The sequence below is a fragment of the Coenobita brevimanus genome, chromosome 12 (genome assembly GCF_032717465.1).
Source record: "Coenobita brevimanus isolate Jiangsu-jjx chromosome 12, ASM3271746v2, whole genome shotgun sequence".
Classification (NCBI taxonomy): Eukaryota; Metazoa; Arthropoda; class Malacostraca; order Decapoda; family Coenobitidae; genus Coenobita; species Coenobita brevimanus.
Genome location: NC_136965.1, coordinates 4,769,760 through 4,789,515, shown reverse-complemented (window position 1 = coordinate 4,789,515; position 19,756 = coordinate 4,769,760).

The window sequence follows — 19,756 nt, the reverse complement described above, 5'->3', positions numbered from 1 at the left end:
CTAAGTAAGAAAACACTGAAATTCTTTATTTTTAAGCACGATGGGGCACCCCCTAATTTTGAAAATGATGTTCGAGCATGACTGCATGATCATTTCCCAGGGTGATGGCAGACAGACATGAAGCACATGAATGGCCTGCCTGCAGCCCAGATCTGACACCCTGTGATTATTTCTGTGGGGGTGGACCATTGAAAAGGTTTACCGTAGTAAACCACAAAACCTGAACAAACTGGAAGAAACAATCACCAATGTGCTCCATGACATTCCAGTGAACATGCTGCAGTACGCAATGGCAAAGGTACCTGTACCAGTTTGTTTCAGAAAGTGTCGTAAATGCTGGAGCATATGCGGAATTTTGAACTCTGAGTTTTCATTTTGCTTTGTGTTTTAAAATGTTAATATTGATGTGTACCAACAATTATTATTAAACCTTACTGAATGCCACTTTATGTAACATTGTTTTAAATAAAATCAGTTATAAAATAAACTTCTTATTTTAATTTAAAAATAGGGAGACATCAGACACCCTGTATATATGTATATAACATATATATTATTTATATTTATATTCAAAGACTGTAGGCCCAAATAGAATAATAACCGAGCATTGTATTCTCTTACAAGATACATGCTTGGCAAATCTCATGAATATGTTCAATTATATTACACCCGTCTCAGCCAATACCCTAAAAACTGAAAGGATGTCAATCACACTCACCACACAAGTGACTGCACAGCCTTATTACTTTTGCGCTTACAGTATATTATAGTTGTGTATAACTGCTTTCAGTCAATACAATGAATACATATATGCAAGAAGGATTGATTTCATAGATAACATCAATACTATATCTAATAAAACAGCAATTTTAACTCTACCGTGTAAACCAATAGTCCTGAGGCGGGGTGACTAGGCGACACGTCAAGTAAATAATGATAAGCTCGTTCTCTCTCAAGTCTATTCAAGAAGTTTTCCTCTTTATATTTAACAGACACGTGTTTTTATAGTTCAATATAATAAAAAACTGAAGCACTGGGGAATATATATTAATTCTGAGTATTGAATAGAAAGAAGCACCTCATCTTAAACATACTTATCGCTAACATACTTACCTAACCTATCCTCTCAGCCCAGTTTTTTGCAAGGGTATTGATTGATTGATTGATTGAAATATTCATTGTTGTAAAAGGCATACAGAGTACGACCTTTGGTCCGGTGATAAAGATAAGATTTTACCACCCAAGCAATATATCCCTTTAACCCCTTTAGCCTGTTTGCTTCGTCAAACGCCCCTTCCAAATCAATGAATGCCCTACAGGCTGATCTAGTACTGCTGAGACACTTCACAAAAGTCACTCGTTGCCCTCCCTTTCAAAAAACCATGTAAGTTAGGAGACAGCTGCACCAATCTTGTACAACATCCTATTGAGAATGACTCTTTCCATCGCTTTACAGAAACAACTAGGCCAGGTATGGGTGGGTCCTGAACTAAGCTATAACTAGGGAAATGTGGTGATGACCACCACAGCCCTTTGGAATCGTCGCTCTTCCAGGATGTGGACAATTCACTGACCGCATTTGACATACTGAACAAATCCAACACGGGAATGTCATATGTGTCAAGGAGAGCATTGATAATGTCAAAAGATACTATCCTGCCTGGAGCGGTCGATTTTCCTTTCTTTATAGCACCAAGTAATTCGTCGTACGTCCAGGGAAGACAGGTGCCATCCCTCATCTGAACATTGACATCAACCAATGAGTTCCTCAAGGGCCTGTGGTGGTCAAGGCTCTCTGTGACTGGCAGGTAGGCTTGACCGTACAAAAGGCACTGGCCCACTGGGTGATCAAAGCTTGTGCTTTGGCACCAGGGTTTGGTACAGAGGTTATGCACTTATTTTTCCCTCTTATCCTGTTCACATGGTGCCACACTCCCTGGAGGGACTTGGTCCTCGCAATATACGTGAGGAAGATATCCCAGTGTCGTTATCTGACCTGACGTAGTGCAGTCAGGTACTGTACGATTGCCACCATGCTATCAAGCACTTCTATGTCACTAGGATTGTTTTGCCAGCGCCTGTGTAAGGTAGCCAGTGTCTTTTGCCATCCCAGTATTGCTGGATCTGTACCAATATAGGTTTACTGGTCTGTGTTAATTTTGTGTAGCTTAAATGGACTGTACTGCTTTGCAAATGTTTCAGTAACAGCAACAAGATCTTCATAGAAAGTATTCATCCATCCATCCATCCATCATCCAGTCTACGTTGCTCCATGAGGAACGTAGGAGCCCGGGGCTAGGCAGTTGGTCCTGACATTTAAGATGAGAGTGACCAGCCTCACTCATCCCTGAGTGGCATTACGTGAGCAATACACCCCAACCATCCCTTGGATATAAACCTTCATCGGCTCAATCCGATTGGAGCACAATAATTACCCACTAAACCACCAGGCGCCAAAATTTGGTTATACGGTTACCACCCAGCGTAGTAAATGGTTTCCTGGTGTACAGGAAACCATTTGGCTTGTCACTCAGCGTAGAGTCACCCCACGGGCAGAAAGAAGAGGAAAGAATGAAGGAATGAAAGACAGAAGAGGGAGTGTAAAGTCACCCTCAGGCAGAAAGACGAGGAAAGAATGAAGGAAAGAAAGACAGAAGAAGATGGAAGAAAAGAAGGATGGAGGAAAGGACAGGGCAGACACGCGAGAGCAGCACTACATTGAGTGAGTGGATGGTGAGCGCCCCCACCTACCACAACCCAAAATGACCCCTGTGTGGTCCGATACCATTTCTGGACAGTGCAGCTGAGTTTAGGTAATTGTACACTTAGAATGACTAATATTGGTGCAGAATGTTCGAGAAGTCGAGAGAGAGAGAGAGAGAGAGAGAGAGAGAGAGAGAGAGAGATGGTCATCTAAGTACCTGAGTACGTGAGTTTCGGCAGGACTTGTTTCAAAGCTGAACAAAACTACATAGTCAAGCATGCCTCCCTGAACATAAGTAGGAACATTATCACCTGTAATGACACGTTATCAACAGAATCAAGAAAATTTCTCCAGTGCACACCATCAACATTTGAGGTTTTAACGCTGCCCAGATCTGTATTCCTGGCATTAAGGTTTCCTAGTAGAATGGTTCTCTCCTCAAAAATGCACGTGGGAAGGGGGTCCGTATGAAAGCAACTTGCATGAACATATATATTCACTATAGGAAAAAGTATACTATAAATATATAAACATACAACTATATATTTCGTTCCATTGTGGATATCTTTTTTTTTTTTCTTCTTTTTAAGGAATGTAACAGGGAGACTAGACTTAACATACACTCCCAACCCCGTGGAACTTCCTTCTTTATCAAGGGTGAAAACACTGTAACCTCTTAGGAGGGGCACATCACGTCCTACCTCCTGTAAGGCAACTAAGTCAGGTTTATGTACTATAACGTAAGAGTATAGGTCAGTAAAGTGTGTCCGTAAGATGTTTTCATTCCAAGTCAGAAAGGTATAAGCAGAGCTAACCATTGGACCGTACTTTCCTTTCTACCCGCCCCATCCTTGCTCCTAATTGCTTTACCACCTCTGCAAGTCCTTTCACCTGTTGTTTGATCCTCCCTTGAACGACCTTTTCAAGCTGAGCACGGAGGGCTGTCCTACTTTCTCCTTTTGCACGAGCTCCCTCCATGTCCCTGTGGCCACCTGTAGGCTCCTCTCCACCGCCATGATCTGGGGGAATGGAAGCCTCAGATGCGATGCACGTTGATGCAGAATCTTCTTTTTCTATTTCAGACTCGACAAAGAATTCCTCCTGTTTCTGCAGACGCAGCTCCACTCGGTGAAGTCTCCGGGATAGATCCCGCAGTGCCGAGTGGAGGTCACTAATGACATCCCGTGGCCTGACGTCGATCTGACTGGAAACACCACCCGGAGGCTGACTTTCCAATGACTGCATGGCAGGGCGTACTGGTGGCTGAGTGTCCACGGGTGCAGTAGTGGGTGTTTTCCCCAGCTATGGGAAGTGCGAGGCCTGTAAACGGGCCTTACAAACATTGGTCGGTGGCGAGGGTGGTGTTGTGTTACGTGGGCTTGAGTTACATTGGGCCGTGGTGCCTGGATTGTCCGTGGTTTGGGGGGACACAAGGACGAATGGGCATTGTGTTCCCCCCCACAGTTGCAGCATTTGGGTTCGAAGTGTTTGCCTCTCTCGATTTTTTCCAGACAGGTGTTACCTTCCTGTATCCCGGCACAAAAGCGACATCTGTATGCTGCACTACACTTCCATGCTAGATGTCCTCACCTTCTGCAGCGGTAGTAGAGGTCAGGCTTAGAGACACAGCGTGCAACTCTCCTTTAGCCAAGTGTCCTGATGAATACTTTCACTGGGACCTCCCCCCCCCCTTTAACAGAGCATTTAACTGTGGTTTCGAATCGCTTCCAACCATTCTTCTCTTCATCCACAGGACATTTTCCGGTGTTTGGAAGTCCTCCACCGCCCAGTAGGCAGGAACATTATGGATAATAACCCTGGTCTGGGGAGGGCTGGTGACAACTTCCAAGACTACGCCATGAAATCCATCACCAGTCAAAAAATCCACAGCATGGCCGGCTCTATCACATACAGATGTGTCTTAACTTCTTTGAAAAGGACCTCAAATTCGGGAAATAGTGACGTTGTAACAGAAATGGCCCACTTGGCTTTTTGTGAGAGGGAAAGCTCGCAATCGGTGGGGAAATTCAGTTTTACTCTGGCTTCACGAGTTTACTTCAGCTCACCACATTCCATGTCATGCTCAGAAGGTGGTGCATCGCCGCCCTCACCAGTGTGCTGGGGTTTGTTGACACGGTCCTGTGTCATTCGTGACACATGGTGCCATGTCACCAGTACTGCCGTCCGTGGTCAGTTCTCGTGTTTGGGGATGTTCCTGCCCTTCCTCGTCATTTTCCGAGGTCAAGAGACTATCACGGGTACCAGTCTGTTCACTGTCCCATGATACTGTAGGTGTGATCAGAGGGGCGAGGTCCACGGCGTGTGCGGTGACGGCTGAGTACAGGCATCTCGGCCCACAAACCCACACCCTGCGGACGCTCGGCATACACTGGAAATATGAATATTTTCAAGGCACAAAGACTTAAGCAACATAAACATATCATCACCCTGACCAATCGCCTCAGAGATAACTATGAAGAAAAAGATTGACAAATATGTGTCATTGCTCGAGATAGTTTCATTGTGGGTTTAAGATTTTAGCTTTGGCGTCTTTTGACGGAGATTCTTATTCCATACCATCTGCAGTTTTAATGAATTGCCTACACTGGTACTTTCTGATGCTCTTGAAAAACAGCAAAAATTACTGCCGTGAAGTTACGAGAGAGAGAGAGAGAGAGAGAGAGAGAGAGAGAGAGAGAGAGAGAGAGAGAGAGAGAGAGAGAGAGAGAGAGAGAGAGAGAGAGAGAGAGAGAGAGAGAGAGAGAGAGAGAGAGAGAGAGAGAGAAGAGAGAGAGAGAGAGAAAGAGAGAGAGAGAGAGAGAGAGAGAGAGAGAGAGAGAGAGAGAGAGAGGGTAATTTTTTAGGATAAGGGACTTGAGAGTGAGTTAATGAGTGACTGACAGTGGCTGCGATTCAGGAGGTGGCGAGCAACTGAGTTGGGTGTGTGGAGGGGAGGGGTAGGTGAGCGGGTGAATGACGTGGGAACAGAGTGAGTGGTGACAGAGTAGGTGAGGGTAAGAGAAGCTGTAAGTGGATACACAAATGTGTTGGGGGAGGACGTAAGTTGGAGTGGGGTGATGAGGAGAGTTTGAGTGGGACCGCGTGAGGAGGGAGGGAGGGAGGGAAGTGAGAGGGAAGGGTATGACTGGAGGTGGAGTGGGAGGTAAAGGTAAAGGTATATAGAGACCTTTAGTGAGAAGGGAGGGAAAGTAGTGAGCGAGAGTGAAGGAAAAGAGTGAGTGGGAAGGGTAGGAGTGGGAGGTAAAGAAGAGATTGGATTTTGTGGAAGATGCTGAGGAAAAATACAGAGAAATACAGGAAAAAGAGAAATACAGAGATCATCATCATCATCATCATCATCATCATCATCATCCGGACCTCCTTTCCCACCCTAGGGCAGGGTGAGGAGTAGCAACATCCAGACAGCCAAAGTCTGCCCACTCCAATGGACCACACTTCCATTCACTCACCATTCAAGCCCCCAGAATTCTGGCTCTGTCTGATACGCCAAAATCATTCGTCACATTATTTACCTTAACATAAACGTATCCGATAGAGTCAATACAGAGACAGTACAGAGAAATAAAGACAAAATACAAAGAAAATACAGGAAAAGGGTCGAGAATCAGCAGGACGGAAGATGATACTATGAACTATGGACTGGCAAGAAGTAGCACAAAGTCGAGGGAGGAGAAACAGTGAAGAGACCATACCTTTCTTACTCTAAATTGGCCTTAAACTGCTATTTCTTCATCTTGAAGGCTGCGCTGTGACAGGAGGTTAACACAAATAGTCATGAGGATGTGCCATGGAAATAATATGGAACCACAGAATTATCTTATTCTGCCGATAAACTACTTGAAAAAAAGCTGCAAAAGGACAAAAATTTGGGCCAGGTTAAGGAAAACAACTATTCTGAGGTGGAGGGGAGATGCAAGGACAGTAATGGAGGAAAAGAGTGAAGGTAGGAAACAGAGAAGGGCTAAGAGGAGGCGAGGGGGTAAGATGAGGAGGAACAGAAGAGGTGAAAAGAATAAAAGTGGGCGAGGATAAAGGGGAGGAGAAGAGGAGAGGAAGGGGTGATGCTTATCATAATGTGCTATACGGAAAGGTTGCATAGCCATATCATCGTCTTAGTCTGCCATTGCGGTACTCGAAATAAGCGGCGAAAGGACGAAAATCTGGGCCAAATAAAAGTATACATTTTACAACAGTTAATATTTCAGATCAAAAGCAAAGGGACTGTATTACGTCGACTCGCCTGCCAGTCACCTTCCTGTACTGTATAGTGCATCCGGCCACTCAGCAAGTCGGCAGAAAAGGTCAACACAGCACATCCGGCGGAGCCCCGAGACAACCTTGACATTTGTTCCTTAGTGATTTATTTGGATATTACTGCTTATCTGTACTATTAAAACATCCTTCTCTCCCTCTCTCTCTCTCTCTCTCTCTCTCTCTCTCTCTCTCTCTCTCTCTCCCTCTCTCTCTGCGCACGTGCGCGTGCGCGTGTGTAAAGTTGCAAGTCATCTTGTCTTGGTCCAAGCTAAGAGGCCAAGTGGGTAGTTTGGTAGATAGGTGGGTGGATGGGCAGGGATTGGTGGGTGAGCTGGGTGGGAAGAGTGGGTAGTGTAGGTGGACGAACGAATGTGGTGCGCGAAGTAGGTGGGTAGGCGGGGTGGGTTGGGCACATGGATGGGGTGTGGGCTTAATATAGTGGGTGAGTGGGTTGGTACATGGGGAAAATAGTTCCACTGGGATTAGGTCTATGGAGTAAATAGGTCCATGTGGGAGAATAGTCCCATGGTGGATATGTCCTTTGGAGAAATGTGTCCAAGTGAAAACATAAGTTCAGTGCGTAGAAAAGGTCCATGGAGTAAATAGGTCCGTGTGAGCAAATAGGTCCATGTGGGATGAACAAACTTACTTCCAGAGAATAAAGACCAATGTGTGGTTTGCACTCCCAGGCAATACTTAGCGATTCAGTGGGGATGGGGTGTGGGGTTTCCTGCCGTGGTTACACATGGGACATTCTCTAAAATGCTGAAAATGTAATACCTGCGATGGGATGAGTGCCAGTGCAACTGTATCACATCCCATGTACGGTGAATATATCCTCAAGTACATCAGTTTAACTCCTGATAGCACCCCGGATTTGTCTTGGTCATCATTCAGGGTAGAGCTGTTACTATGTGTTGATGCTAGAGGAAGGTACCTTCACTTGGCGGAACCAATATAACTGGGCAGTTGAGCTGCCAAGTTATACAAATGTCTCTCGACTCCCTCCCTTTCCCCCAAAGGAGAATGGTGGACTCCAGGAAGGTGACAACTTCAGCCTGCAGTGCACAAAGTTCATATTCAGATGAACGTGGGGTCGCAACTAGTACTACTGTGTTGATCCATGACAACCCACAAGGATTCTGGCTACACCAAGAGTAAATGATCTTGAGCATACATGTCACTATTAAGTTCGTAAGTGACTCAACTGGGCATAAAGATGAGGTGAACTCCCCTGGCTGACAAGCAGATGCAGTACTTTACTGAGGGAAGGAAGCAGCTGGGGTACTCATTTTCCGTCAGACATTTTGGTATTGATATCAGACTCATGCAAGACAAGGAATGTATGTGGGTGGAAAACCCAGAGGTTGAGATACTGAAGAGGAATGATTAACTGCTCATAAGTATGCAGTAAGACAAATGTATGTGTTTATCATCATATTCCTTGGCATAATATCCTCTTTTCTCTGGATACATCCTCAGTCCGAACTCAGATCCTCCTGCTGAAGATTTGTTCCTGAATCTTCAGCATTGGTTCCTTGTGATGGGTGGTGACTCCTGCACTACAACATATTAATTACCACCTCGTCCTAGAAAAGGACCTTGGTTTGATCCTAGCAAGATGTCATCTACTACAAGGTAGTGTCGGTTCCCTGCATGGTGTATGTACTATACTGTACCTATAGGATGGCCCTATAGTAGTTGCTTAACTGTGGTTGATAAGTTTGCTCGGACAAACAGACGGGTTAAGTAACAAAAGTAACAAATCACCACCTGATACCATGACCACAGTTGCCATCATTGTGATGCTCAGAATGAGGTTTTTCATCCACCTGAGAGAGATGTTTTGTGACGATATTTTCATGCCTTACAGTGGGGAACATCTGATCTGATATCCATATATTGCATGAATCTCTGCCTCAAGAGACATTGCTTGTCTGAGCGTCAAGCTTGTCTCTATCATTCCAAGCTGGGAGTACCGACTGACAGACCAAGATGGCTGCTAAAAGATGTGGGGAATCTTGAAATAAAGTCCCTTTGGTAAGGTTTAACACCATATATCCCAGAACTCTCTTCATGGTTGTTAGTGGTTACATGGTTGAATATCAATGATGTGTGGCGACATTCCTCTCTAGCAGCACAATATACAGTATTAATACAGCCGTCCTCATGTTTGAATGGGCTCGCTGGGGTCGAAATTAGCTACAGAACAGTTTAACACTTTCAGCTTGAGTAAAAAAATTTTTGTTGTATTCTTGCTGGTACTAAACGTTTTTATTAAGTTTCAGGGGAGACCTCTGGTAGTGAAAGGGTAAATGAAGGGTAGCACTTTGAATATAATTGTCTTAAGGCAGCGGGAATGAAAAAGAAAATGTCATTGTACTGAAGGGGTCACTTATCCTAAAAGTTTATTTATTACTAGATGCCTTAATCCCATAAGGGGTGGCCACAAATGAATCACCTTAACATCACTCTGTCCTCTGCCACCTATATCCAACTCACATTCCCCTCTCATATACCTTTCCACCCCATCCTTCCGTCTCATTCTCTGTCCCCTACCTACTCCCTCTCTTCACCTTACATACTCTCCATCAGTCTCCACAGGTGTGATCATATAAACAACAGAGCAACTTTTAATGGCACATTTATTTCTTCGTGTATTAAATGTACTATACATAATTCATGTACATATCATATATACAAAATGTAGCTTACACTACCTAAAACTATTATTGTATATATTGTTCATACTGAAAAATATCAATGAGGATCAGAAGGCTTAGAATTAATGCCTATCAACTGCGTGAGGGTCATTAAGGCAAATAATCAGTTTTTTGCTAAGTCTCAATCTTCCCCTAAAATATGGCCTGCAACAGCTGATGTTACATCCAGGACCCCAGGTGTGTTGCTGGGTGAACAGGGACTGGGGGGAAACAAACTTTGTCTACGAGTCTGACTGGCCCAAGAATCAAACTCATGTTTTTCCAGTTATGAGCTGGACATGCTAACCACTGCAGCACCAGCACCCCCATAAGATCATATACGTCCATCGCTGAAATTATCCATGACACCGGATTGGAAAGCAGTTAATTCTGTTTAGGACCCACTGTAAAAATCTTTAGTTTTAATCACGACAGTATGTTTTCAGCCTTAGTCTTACTTATTCAGTATGAGATATGCATGTAAACTGATATGAAGATTTCTTAATTATCTTCATACAATGTATCTATATCTAACCCTCTCATGGTTAGGACAACACTAGCATTTCATTTCAGCTAAAGCCAGACAATTTTATTCAGATGAGAGTTTGTCCTAGGGGCCTGAGAGTGTCAATTTCATCATTAACCTTCTCATGGTTAGGACACCTCTAGTATAATATTCTAGCTAATGCCAGATGAATTTATTCCGATGAGAGTGAGTCCTAGGAACCTAAGAGTGTAATTAATAAGATATAAAGTGAAATGAAGGTGGTACTTTCATTTCAGTGATGCACCTAAACAGCTTATTTACACTGACAAAAATGCAAACTGATATGATGCCAATTATGTGTGCAAAAAATATACAAATGGAAGACATGTAAATATGACAATGCTGGTAATACAATTATAATGATGCAGTACAAACTATTGCTACAGTAATAGCAAGCATAAGGTGCTTCAAATGATTTCAACTATACAATCTTCTTTGAACTACAGTATGTGTTACAATAAATCAATACATACACATAAATTATTAATCCTCTCATGGTTGGGATAACCCTAGTACTGTTTTCCATTCCAGATAGCATCAGACTTTTACCCAGTTGAGAGTGAGTCATTGGAGCCTGAGTGTTCATACTGGTATTATTAACCCTCTCATGGTTGAGACAATTCTAGTATTCTATTACAGTTAATTCCATATGACTTTATTCTACGAAGTCATATTAGTATGAGAGAGTTAATGCACCTGTATTGTTTTGTATGTCAGTAGCAATATTATGAGTAAGCAGGTCATTCAGTTATTCTGCATAAGCAACTCACAAAACAGAAATGCTTGTAACACAACTGACAGAAATATAATAAAAGATAACCAGTTAACACAGTTCTAATAAATACAAATCTCACTAACCGGGTTTAAATATATTACTGTATCATAGGGCATTTAACAATTTCAAATGCTGAAAGGCTAGACTGACCATATGACATTCATAGGACCTTTTCATTGTTCTGTTAATAATGATAAACAGCACAGTAATTCTTCACTTAACATGTTTTTTGCAATAAAGCTGCTCATCAACAAGGGAACAGTTTTCTCGTGGTAAGTCACTGTTCAAAATTTAGTGGTCAGGATGTGCACTAACAGATCAGGGTTGCCATGACTTCCAGGGACATGCACAAATAAGGCTCAAAGGGCACTCAAAGGGGTTGCAGTCACAACTCAATTGCCCCGCCAGTTACAGAATGCTATCACAGACTGATCTATATTTCTCTCTCTCAAACAGTAGTCAGCAAGGAGAGTTGTGCCCTTCTGTTCATCAAAGTCCCTGTCCCCCTAAATGTCTGTGCACACCACTGCCACGAACAATGCAAATTATCTCAAAATATTGTTACCTGGGTACTTCTTTCAGATGCTTATGGACTTTAACAGTTACTACAAACTAATATCATGCACTCAATTACAAACTCATACACATTTTTATATTTCAGGTCTTTGATATTATTCATTATATTTGGAAAGATAATAGTTCTTCCTGGTTTTTACTAGCATTTATCTAGTGTTAAGTAAAGAATTTACTGTACTTATCCTATGATTTAAAAATTCCATACCATGTACTAATAATTACCGTCTATAATTATACTGAGATATGATGAATACTGTATAGTAACAGCACCTGAGTTACTACTTTCTGGCATATTCACCATGTAGATGTACAGCCAATAAAAAAGCATCAAACCTGTAATACAGTGAAACAGAGACTGAGTGATAATGGTGGGTTGAAGAAGACCTGTATATCCCTCCATTTACAAGCTTAATGGATCTAATCGAGTAACTTGAGGGGCACTCAGTGGAACACATCTCTCCGTCAAGGGCAGCATAGATTCCAAACCACTCTTCATAATGGGTTAGGTTTTTTCATCGCTGATTAGGGTTTCATAAAAAATGTTTTCTGGATCCAGAATCCGTAATACGATCCATATCGGTCCCAAAAGTTAACTGACTGTTCCCTGGGACAAAGGCTATCTCCCCACCAAATTTGGTCCAAATCTCTGCTTTAGTTTTTGAGTAATCCTGCTAACAGAATCTGTAATACGATCTGGACCGGTCTCAAAAGTTAATCGATTATTCCCTGGGACATGGGCTATCTACACACCACATCTGATCCAAATCTCTCTTTTAATTTTTGAGTAATCGTGTTAATAGACGAACAAACCAACAAACAAACAAACAGGGGTAAAAACATATTCTCCCTGTTGGAGAGAATTAGGAAATGGAGCCCTATCTAACCCCAGTAAGCATATATAACTTTTCAAGTACTAGGTCCGAGAGAGGCCTATAAATCCTAAGAATTACTCATGTAGTGGTTGTGTTAGTAGCTCTGACAATGGTATAGTGGATTATATTTCTATATGGAGTGGAGGTTGCCTTTACTTAATCAAAGACAACCTGGTCAGTGCCTGATAAATACTGTTCTTAAACTAATGACAAGTGTGCCTTAGAAACTAATTATTTGTCATTCATTATATGCTAACATACTCTAACTGTCCTGACTATAAACTACTGCATGACCAGATTTTATTTTTCATTGCACATACGAAACATAATTTTCTATTATGCTAATAACTGATACATCAGCAGCACCTACAGTCAACTGCATTGTTTATGTAGTACTGTACCACTAATATCAGTATTGTCAAAATACCATGCATATGCATATGTACTGAAACATATCTAATAGTTTATGTTATGCAATAATCAGGGGCAAGTGTGTGACCTTTACCTTATAATGTATCTATTTATATGCATATGTGTTGGGAATATATATATATATATATATATATATATATATATATATATATATATATGTATCATCACTTTCATAAAGAAATTGCCTAAGTCATTTTCAGCGATTTCTTGATTTTTGCCTAAATCAAGTCTTCATCACGTGGCACACCTATTAGTATAGCTGCCTTTGCCAGGTCTAGGGTGTGAGTGGTCTAAAATGTGCCTCAAGTTTCTGCCTAAGTCATTTAAAAGTTAAGAAAATGAGAGGTTTTTCTCGATTTCTCGAAATGTAGAAAAAATGACTTAGGCAGTTTCTTTATGAGGGTGACGACATACACACACACACACACACACACACATATATATTATATATATATATATATATATATATACCTGTAAAAATACACACAACTACACTGATGAGAAGCCTGCACATGGTGGTGTTGCACACCCTAGGTGGAGCAACAGTGACATCCACTTAAGAGTCAAACTTCCTCATATTTCCCTGCACCTCACCATGGGAAGAACTTTGGTTCTTGCCTGCAGTCAATGGGCCTGCTTAACCAGACAAACCAAGGTTAGGCAACAATAATATGCAACTAAAGCGGAAGATGCATATGTGATGTAATATACTGCATAAGAAATGATCAAGAGTGCAATTATGGCAGCACTGGCATGCATGCATGCCTACAAAGAACCACAAGTATACTATATATTTTGTGCCTTTGTCCAATCCCATATCAAACTGTTCTGCATGCTTGGAGGTGTAGTAGTCAAGACACCACTGACGGAGTGACAGCATTCCACAGGGTTCAATCCCCATTAGGTGGATGGAGGTTTTTCAATCATGTAATGCTTCCACTGAGAACAGGCTGGTCACCTAACCTAAATGTACTTTAGCATGGTAGACAGCACTGAACACGTGCATCTTAAACAGTGGTAAAATGGATTAAGGATTTTTTTTTTTTTTATGCATGTCTAATGTCTCAATACTTTTTTGGTGGCTGAACATCAAATTGCAGTACACAAAATAATGGGAGAAAAACATAACACCATTGCAAAACTATTTTCGTATGCAGAACAACAGATGAAGATAAAACTTTAGCTCAGTATCAGAAACACTTGGCTACCTACTGACTAGTGATAGGAAGAATTATTAGCCCCTAAAATTTTACTAAATAAAACATAATTCTACATACTTTGCAATGAATCTGTATAATTTGCTACAGCATCTGAGGCTTCACATACAGTGGTTTTTCTTTATCATAAAACAGTAACTGATGCACACAGCTTTCACTTAATAACAAATCTTGTGCAGAAACCTTAAAAAAAAAAAAAAAAGTACAGCTCTGGTACTCTGACACTGCAACAAATCTGCCTAAACAGAAGCAGACAGAGATCTTTTTTAAATTAATGTAAGACTTCAGCAAAGGAACACAGCATGTAATTTGAAGACTTTTGGTAACCATCATGTTCACATCAGTCAATACCTTAGTCTTCATTTTTCAACAAAAACATCAGGAAGTGATCAAGAAAAACATATGTAATACTGACTCTGCAACCTATTAAATCAAATTAAAACTACTAATTAAGTAGCTGTAAAACACAATTACAGTACAAGTAACGGAATGTCATGCAAACATGAATAGCTCTAACTTCAGTGCTGTACACACATTAGTATGAATACAGTATACAGGATATTCCATAACCTAAATATCTATTTATATCTATTTTATCTTGATTAAGAGGTTATTGAGGCACCTTAGGAGGGAGTCTTGAGCCTTCACACTTCTGTGGGACAGAGACTTTAAGAACTGAATGATTCTTTCTCAACAAGGCAGCTGAGATAAAAGGTGCTGAAAATTTACTGTGGCTATAAAGAAAAGTTTTTGGAGTTGCTTTAGTTTTACACACAGTGGTAAACCCTATTGGGCAGAGGGTAACACGCATACATACTCGCATGCAAGCACGCACACATGCTCGCATACACACACACACACACACACACACACACACACACACACACACACACACACACACACACGAGTTGGCTTGGGATATCTCTCTCCAACTCATACAGCTATTACTTTCAGACCTTTGAGAAGAGTTTAAGATTTTTATACAAGCACAGTGAAGATGCAGCACCTACCTTTATGTATTTATGCATGCCTAGTGTTATAGGGGCTAAGGCTTTCTTCCTAAAGTGTCAGTAGCCTACTACAAGTGAAAAATTATTCTGAAAATATTACAGTACTGTACATTCAGTTCATATAAGTGCAATACAGTGTCTAAAACTCAAGTTACCATATGCAGTTCATTCAAAAACATAATTAGACAAGTGTTTACATTAGTGCTGTTAAATTTGTGATTAATGAATAATACACTGTTTCCCTGCATTACCTTGGTGACAGGAAACAAGACAGAGTTATATCTGGGTCTGGTTCATAGAACACTACTTAAAAAACAGTTAATTCCACCAAATCTTGTGTTGTTATTTCTACTGTGCAGCAAGACTTTAGGAATGTGAGAATTAAATTTAGTGGTACAAAATACATCAATACATTCAAACTGAATTAATTAATGAACCACAAATCAAGTTGGATCTCCGCATGTGTGACTGTTAGGGCTGGGAACTTGTGCAGAAAAGACTCAATTATTTATGGGAACATGAACCTAACAGAACCTTAATCTTATGAAACATTTTAACCCCCCATACCCTACACTGTACTACTGCAACCATCAATATTGACTCACATCTACAATGAAAATATTATGAACATCCAAACATATTATGATAATTAAGCAAAAACAAGGTGGAAACAACATTCATCTTAATGGATGTTTCTGTCCTTATTAAAACACCAAACTTTTGCTCCCTGAAAATATTAACTTCCATATAAAATGTATACACAGTAAAATATAAACATCCAAGCACATTATTAAACACAGAATATAAAAGAGAAAAATGGCAGAATCAGTTTAAGGCACTCCAACTACATGTGGCCCATAACAGTTGAAGTCCAAGGGGTAGCTGGAGTTTATTGCTAACGTAACACTACCCAGGGAGCTAGTGACTGGTCTCCACAACCCTAGCCACAGGTCGCTGTGCTCCTGGACTGGATGATGGATGGACAACAAATTCATTAACTTTTTCTGACCAAATCTGAATGTATGGTAATTCCTCATTCAACACACCTTTATGAAAGATATAATTTCATTCTAATGCCATAATTATTACTGTATTTCTTTTCATTAGCTTAATAAAACCACCGAGCTTCTAATATAAAGCTGTTAATCAACACAGGTACAATTTTCACACTGGTTATTAATATTCACTATTATGTGGTCTGAATGTGAACTGAAAGGTCATTCTTCATACAGCTCACATAAGCATTTGTCCCAAGATATTGCTTACTTCTTTCAAATATTTTATACATTAAGATATACCCCAAAACATCACTAAATACATACTGATACAGTATTTGCTTGCAGCCCTTAATGATTTTTAAATATATCTGAGGGAGTAATCTTTCTTACTGGAACTTAACCTTTATTTAAAATGATCACTTAAAACAATAGTTTCTAGGACCACATCTAAAGTGTTAGGTGGGGAATTATGCAGAACCTCATCCTATGAACATTTTCCAAACAAAAAGATAAAATTACATAAATTGCTCAAATGCACTAAAGCACACTTGTCATTTCAAGACCACCCAGCAGAGATCCAACCATACAAAATTACTGTATTTTCATTTAACCCCTGTGAATCCTATTACATTCTCAATCATTCCTCATATTTCCAGTTGATTTTATTAACCTTCAGCCACACTCTTTTATGTGATGGGGCTAGATATACAGTACCCTTCATTAACTCTCATTAACCCCTTCCACCAGAGAAATCTTTCATAACTCAACCAAAATAATCTTGAGACAGCAAGAATGCACCAATAAAAGACATTACCGAGATTCAGGGGCTCAATTCCCTTGGCAACAAATTTACACTGCAATTGATGATAATAATAATGATAATAATAAAAGGGTCTCTTCTTTCTAAGCTTCAGAAACTGGGTTCTAGGGTCATAATTTCATTGGTTAACCTTCAACCAGTGCCACCTATTTTTTATTTTTGCTCTCTCCAGACAATTTTATTCAGCTTAAGAGAGACTTTGAACTAAATAACAAGTGAGATACATGTAGATTTCATTAACTCTTTCACTACAAAAGGTCTTTCCTACACTGTATCCAATCACGTGATTGGCAGGCAGAATGAAAAGTAAAATACAGCATGCTAGTATTAGTACTAGTTGAAGCCCCACATTCATCTGAAATGTGACCCCAGTGGACTGCAGGCTTAAAGTGTCTTCCTTGGGCTATCCACTATCCTCTTTTGGGGGGACAGGGAGAGCGTTAAGGGACGTTTGTATAACCGGGCAGTTCCATAGCCTACTTATATCAGTGCCACAACATGTAAGTTGTCCCTTCCAATGCCACACCATGCTAGTGATGGGGATAAGAAGGCTTGCTAGCACCTTAGCATTCAAAATGGAGGGATGGCAATTTTAGGCCAAGTTAAAACACACACACACATACACACACATATAAAATAAAAAAATAAAATAAAAAAAGGTATGGTCGAGATGTTCACCATTACAATAACCAAAGCCTCGAAAAGTCACACTCGAACAAAATTGTCTGTAGACAGCAAGAACATGATGAAAATACCTGTACATCCTTGGACTGATGGGGGTAATAAAAGTGGATTATGTAAATTTTTTTCCATAATGCTGAGTTGGCAGTAAATCAAACTCACTTGTAAAGTTGGTCAGTCATGTCAATTGTTTCCACTGGTTTAAATAACAAACTGCAGTAAGTGCAGTTCCATTTTAATATTCAGATTTCACTGTCATGCCTCTAACAAATGGCAGGTAAAACCAACAGAATAAGTCCTTGTAACTGCCTTGTTAACATCCTGACAAATTCGCTGATAAAGTTGATCAGTCACGCCATTTGTTTTTTATGGCTTAAATAATATACTGCAGTACAGATATCCTATTTCAATAATCAGGTTTTTAATATTATGCCTTTAACAAACTGTATGCAAATAATAAATAATCCTGAACAAGTTAAAACCTTTTTAAGATAGTCACAAATAAAGTTGGTTAGACACACTGTTTACATTGGCTAAAATAAAGAACCATGTATATCTCCATTTCACTAATCAGATTCTCATACCATGCCTTTAATAAACTATATGCCTACAGTACTAACAAAATAAATCCTCATTATAAGCTGTGTCTTTGACATTCTCCCTTGCTAATATATCCACAGTAAATTACAGGGGAAAAAAAAAAAAAAAAAAAAAAAAAAAAAAAAAAGACTGGTATGTAAGAACTAGCCAGTTCCCCCAGTTAACAGCTGCAACTGTATTTATTTATTTAAAAAAAAAAAAAAATCCTAAACTTATGAGGGCTGCATGTCTGCTTTTTTTAATACTGCAAGCACATGCAGGCTATCCAAAACACTCCAGATCGAAAAATAAAGATCTTGCATTTGTCAGCTGAATTCTGTTGGCTGGCTTCATCATGTTAAGGTGTAATGGTCTGTAAATAATAATATCGTTACAGTGTATGAGTCAGTTGTTATGTGCAACATGTAAAAAAAAAAAAAAAAAAAAAAAAAAAAAAAAACTACCTCACTGACTGTCCAGGTAATTCAATGATTTGCACAAATATAAAAAGCAAACCCTCTTTATAACAAACCTCAATTTACTTCTTTTCAGCTTTAACAATTCACAAACAACTTCCTCCTTCATCACTAAAGGTTCTGCATATATGGCTGATGTTGCTGACCAACTAAACAACAATTTGGCTTGAGTTATACGGCACAGACAGAGGCAAAATTATGCTTTTAAAGTTTAACAAATACATGGAGGAAAAACTGAACCATCCGAAACACACACAAGAACAGTAGAGAGTTTTCATTGTATTTAGCCAATTGTAAAATTTCTTCAGACAAAATTCAAAAGCTAGTTGTTTCTTTGACTGCACAGTACTGAGTCTACAAGAAATTAAAACACGTGAACACTTAGGATACCGTAATGTACTTAATGAACCAGGGTTGGTATTTAGCGAACCTGTAATAAAAAAATAAGAATATCAACACTGGCTTTAAAAACCCACTGTTCCCTCCAGTTAGTTACACAGAGGGCTTACAATTTAATAATAATAATAATAATAATAATAAAAAGTAGTTGTGAAACTACTGATAAAACAAAACAAAGTTATGAGTCTGAAAATGATCTACAGTTAAGCTTACATAACTATCCACAACACTTATCCTTATATCTAACCACAACATGTTGTAAGTTGTCTTATATCACAAAAATAAAGAACTGAAAAGTATAAAATATGATATAAAGAGAAGTTTGATATTGATACAGTAGATGCTTATCTAATTTCCAATAATGTAGCTTACTATCATATATTTTGATGTAATTCTGTGGTTGCTTGGAAGAGCAATCAGAAAGAATAAAAAATAATGTAAACTTCCGTCATTACTTACTAATTCACAGTAGATAACACACTGCTAGGATCAGCACTAATATGCACAGCACTTATCATAGGTACATGCACTTAAATCAGAAGCCAAGATTTTGATTTTAATTTAATCTTACAAGAAAAGTTTGCAGTAACTCACGGGCAACCTATTGAAGCATTTGGAAATTTTACTGCAAGTCTGGTATATAAGCAAATGATGCACCATTCTGGTAATAAAAATGCCTCATATCGAAAAATG